Raw genomic sequence first — 6000 nt, forward strand, 5'->3', positions numbered from 1 at the left:
TCCCATGATCCCTTTAAGTCTTCTTCTTCTTATTTTTTTTTCTCTCATTGTTTTTGTAAATGTTTGCTACTTTTCAGAGAAGGAACAATGGTGAAAACTCGTGGAGCTTCCTCTAAGAAGACCCCTGCTACTCAATCTCTGAAGTTTGCCTCAGATGACATTCCTCCTGAATTCTCATCTGTTCCCCCAGATTCAGGAACTGTTGCTACAAAACTGGCTATTGTTCGAGCCTCTCTTGTTTCTTTGGCTTCTTTGAAAGACATAAAGGGGGAGAGTACCTCCAAAAACCTGCTTTGTTTAACTCTGGACTTTCTTATTTTGAGGGGGAGTTAAGTCTAGTTTATTTATATGTTTGTTATAAGTTAATGTATGTTTGCAGGGGGAGTTTTTTTTTCCTCTTTACTTGCAACTAACATTTGTGTTGCAGGTTTTTGAATTAATTTTGTCTATCAAATTGCCAAAGGGGGAGATTGTAAAATCCTTTATTGGCATATTTGATAAAATTGACAAAATTAATTATGGAATATATTTTCGAAATATACTGTGTGGTATTTTCGAAATGGGTAGTTTCCTGTTTTGTTTGTGATATGTTTTCTATAATCAGATTATTATATATATGTTAATAAAATAAATATATAATTTCCTATAAAAGAATATCTTTTCTTGAAATGGAAATTATTGGTATTTATTTTTATTTTTTGATCTGATTTGTTTGTCCAGAAATTGTGTACAACTTGCAAAGATAATGTATATATTGTTTCCTTATTTATTTAAGGAAACTGGGTTTAAAAACTATCCAGGTTCAATGAATCTGTTTGAACGGATTGCCAGTTTGTTTGAACAGATTCTGACTTTCCTGTTTTGGAAGATTTTCCATTTATTGGCTTATTGGTTTTTGATTTGTTTTCCACAACCTAAAGGGATTCTAAAAAGTATATAATCATCCTTAGGTCGTTGGTTTTTGATCATCTCTCTTGGTGTATTATTTTCCAAATATTTTCCAAGTGTTAGAGATACTTTTTATTATGTGAAGAACTTGAGTCTAGCAAGTTCTTAGTGGTTTATTACAGTGTACTTCTGTATTGTTTTCTTTGTGTTAATTGTGCAGGTTGAACACAGTTGGACATTGTTCATCAAGCTTCGGGAGAAGTCTTGTTCGTGAGTCACTTTTCGGGAGGAAAAGTGCAAGTGTTATGATTTGAAGGGAGTTCAAGATCTTAGCACTTCAGAAATTTGATTAGGAGTTTAGATTACAACAGTTGCGATAAATTCAAGATGAAGTCTTTATTTGTATAAGTCAATTTGGTTTTGTAATCGTTTAGATATTCTTCTAATAAATTTCATTCTTTGGGCGTGGCCCCGTGGACTAGTAGCAATCTGCAAAGATTACTGATACCACGTATAATTTCGTGTGTTCTTTACCTTATGTTCGTTTTTATCTTCTGGTGATAAACTGCTTAAACTTATTTGGTTTCTATTCAAACAGTCTCTGTGTCTGTTTAAACATTTCTGTAATAGTTCAACAATTGATGATTTAATTTGAATAATTAAGTTGGTAATCATAAAAAACAGAATTTCAGATATAAATGTTTCAATAGAGGTTGCATAGGTTGTAGAGATTTTAAAAGAGGTTGCATAGTTTTACAAATGTTGCAACACAAGTTGCAGATATTTTTAAATATGTTGCAACCTCAAATAGAAGCACATGCAACCCACTGCAACATTAAATGGATGCAAGCCAAACGCATCATAAATCAACCTTAAAATGCAAGCCCAATGCAACTGAAAGCATTCTAAAGGAACCCACTGCAACCTCAAATACAAGTCCGTGCAGCTCATGGCAACATAAAAACTCATATTTTAATTTCATTATCAAGCAACTCATGCAACCTACTATAATGCAACTCTCTGCAACCTCAAATGCAAGCCCATGCAACCTAGAACAACACATGGCAACACATGCAAGCCTATGCAATTCCAATGCAATCCCATGCAATTTCAAATGCAACCTAAAAGAATCCAACTCATCTAACCCATTGTAACCTTAAATGCAAGCCCAATGGAACCTAAAATAACCTCACATGCAAGTCCATGCATCCCTATACAACCTCAAAGGTTGTAGATATTGCGACAGAGATTGCAAATGTGGCGAGATAAGTTGCAAATGTTTCAAAAGTAGTTGCAACAAAGGTTGAAGAGGTTGAATACGTTGCAACAACCCCATACAACCTCAATTCAACCCATTTTTTCCAATCTTAAAAGTCATATGTAACCCCAAACAACTCAATGCAACCTAAAGTACCTAAAACAACTTAAAGAACCCAATGTAACCTAAAGCAACCCACTGCAACTCACACAAGCTAAATTAAACCCAATGCAACATAAAACAACTTTCAAAACTCATTTGCAATTTTCATCATTCACATGCAATCCACTGTAACTACAAATGTAAACCAATGGAGCCCACTACAACCTCAAATGCAAATATATGCAACTGAATGCAACACATTGCAACTTCAAATACAAGCCCAATACAACATGCAACTTTTGAAAATTCATTTATAAATTTCATCTATGCAACCTAAAGCAACTCACTGCAATCTCAAATGCAAGTCCATGCAACCAAATGCAACTCATGGCAACTTGAAATGTCATATACTAATTTCATCTTTATGCAACTCATGCAACCTTAATTCAACCTAAAATGTAAGTCCATGCAACCCCAAACAATAGTCAAACTAATTTATACATAATAAAAGAATCTCAAAAATCAACTTAATGTTTTATGTGTCAAATGCAAGTCCAATGCAACTTCAAATGCAACTCAATCCATGTCCATCAGTTATATAAAACGCATGCAACCTAATGCAACTTTTGCAACCCAATTTATATGTCAAATGTAAGTCACATGCAACTCAATGCAATTAAAAAAAAAAGTTATATGTGCTATGCAACTAGTGCAACTTAAAAAGTCACATTTGCAAATTAAAGTTGTAGATGCTGCAATAGATGTTACAAATATTACATATAGTGTTGCAGATGTTGCAACAAATGTTGCAGAGGTTGTATATGTCACAACAAAGGTTGCATACAATAACATCTTTAAAAACTCATATGCAAATTTTAGCATGTTACGCAACTATGACAACCTTATTTTGTAAATTAATCATGTTTATGCACCTAATACAACTTAAATAAAAAAACTCATATACAAATTTTAAGGAACATAAGTTGAAACAATTGCAACATAAAAAAAATATCATTTACAACTAAAGCAACTTATAATAATATTAGCTAACCTTTATTATTTTATAATTTTATATTTCTAATATTGTTGCTAACTACCGGAAATAATATTCAAGATATACTAATTAAATTACAATAAAATGATGTTCCTATAAATTAAAATTTGGAAGCTAATCTTAAATAAATTGAATGATGCATGTAGTAGTGGCATACCGTATCAAAAACTGTGGAAATTGTATATATATAAATATATATATGTACACTTGATTATAAATATATAAATATATATTTTTAGCATGATCGTATTTTAAATAAAGAGAGAGCATTTAAAATATATATGTATATTATTTGTAGACTTATAGTTTATGTCGTCAGACGGTTGTAAGGACAGAGTGCATAAGTGCAAAACGTAAATTTAGGAAGAAAATTTTAAAATATATACTTATGTGATAAATCTTTAATCAACGTAAAAATAGAACAAAAGTTTCTCACAAACATATTAATGAAAGTGTATATTTAACAATACGTTAAGGTATATAGCCACGTGATTCGTCTTATACCTACAATTAAAATAAAATAGTTTTTGCTATTGTTTCCTGTCTGTGATTGAGAGAGAAACAAAATCAATAAATAAAACTTAGGTCCACACAATAAAGGATTGGATTTGGGATTTTGTTAAAAAAAAAAAAATACATTAGATTTTTGGGGCAAATTGTGTAATCAATATAAATAATATTGTTGTGCTGGAATATTAGACTTTCTTGTCGACGCATTTTTTTTGGGTATATTCTCTGTTTGTTTGTGATTTGATTTCTCTTATCTAACATATTTTTATATTTTTCAATGAATTACATGTTTCTTTCTTCATCAATTAAGAAGTATGTAATTTTTTAACAAAAAATAATGTAATTAGACTTTATAAAAGAACTTATCCGGGTCATAGAGATAGCTTTCTTCACTAGTCATCCTTCAATGAAATTAAAATCATTTAAAACAACTTAATAAATTATGAGTTTCTATGATATTTTTACCAAAATAAAGTTACGAATTCGCTTGATCTCCACAATAAATGGAAAATTCATCCAAGCACGTATAATACTACAAACAGTATGACAAGAAAATAAAGTTAAATACTCTTATGACTATTTATATAGTTGCTCTTGAATGTATCAAAATTGAGAAAATGATCATCAATTTTTTTTTCTTGGCAAAAATCTTTGAAATCACAATTAAGTCTACTTTATTAAAATTATAATTTTTTTGGTGATAAATTTATCACAAATTTATAATATAGTTCTTGAACTTTTTACTATTTAGTAAGAAACACTTTCCAAAAGTTCAAATCATCACCCCAATGTAAAAAAAAAAAAGAAGTAATATAAATATTAAAATTTACATTTTAAAACCAGTTGTTAATTAATAAATTTTAAGGAGCATTCGTGCCAATAACCTTAATATTATAGCATTTTATCACAAAAAAGCTACATATTTTACTTGTTGGGTCATTTTACAAATTTTTATTTTTGAGTAGAAGTTCAAATATTGAAGTTTTGCTTTAATAAATGTTGGAAAATAATTTATGTGTGCCACATATGTGATTAAATGTATATTAGGAAAATTTACATAATATTTACATATATTGATATATATTATACCATTTAATAAAGTAATGTATGCTCGTTACCTTATTTAGTTTTTTTTTTATTAACTTAAAAAAGGATTAAACGTTTTCATGGAAGTTTGGGGATTTTGAATCTTATTTACTCCTTTAAATGTAACATTCCTTTATTTATCAATTTTGTGGAGTAAATATAATATTCTAAAGTGCAAGTTTTACTCCTTTAAATGTAATATTCTGAAGTGCACTTTCACATTCTACTTCATCACCGACCATGGAGAAAGAACAAGGGTACAACTCATCACCTCTGAGTGTTAGAATGTCGACTAATGTGGGGAAGAAGACCAGAAAAAACAATCGGCAGAAGGAACAACAGAAGACAACCACGAAGAAGAAGGTGATTGCTGATGATCCTGATAGTGTAGATGATGGTAATTTTGATGAGAGCATTGTTTGCCAAAATTAAAGGTTTGATTTTATTTAAACCATTTTATTTATTTTAGGATTTGATTTTTTTAATTTAGGGATAAGGTTAGTTTTCAGATTTTGTTTAATTTTTAGTGGTTATAGGTTTTGCTTTCTTTGTTTGTGATAATAAAAATATTTATCGCATTGATTTTTTGAGTTTGTGGAGTTCTTATTATTATGAAATGCCAATTTAGCCCATATGTTTTTACCGAATACGTGACCGACCTTTGTGTTTTATTAAATGACAATCCAGACCATGTCTGTTTACAAAATGAATCAAAATAATACTTTATTAAAAAAAAAATTCAAACATAATTTTTTATTCTCATTTTCTCGACCATTTTCTCCGATTCTTTGAACCCATTGCATCGCCAACGACACAAGAATTGATCTTATAATTGAAAATATTTTGATCGAAATCAGGTCTAGGTGTACCATTTTGATCTATTTTGTAAAACACAAGATCCGAATTGTCATTTAACAAAACACAGAGACCGATCGCATATTCGGAAAAAACACAGGAGCCAAAATGGTATTTCCCTTTTTTTGTTATTCTAGTTGATGCATGTTGTTGTCAGGTTTATATAAACATTTTTGTTTATCAAATATTTTCAGTCATTTGTTTAAATTTAGGGATTTTGTATGTTTTGGTTTTTTTGATACTAGTT

This window comes from Humulus lupulus, chromosome 6 (assembly GCF_963169125.1).
Source record: "Humulus lupulus chromosome 6, drHumLupu1.1, whole genome shotgun sequence".
NCBI lineage: Eukaryota > Viridiplantae > Streptophyta > Magnoliopsida > Rosales > Cannabaceae > Humulus > Humulus lupulus.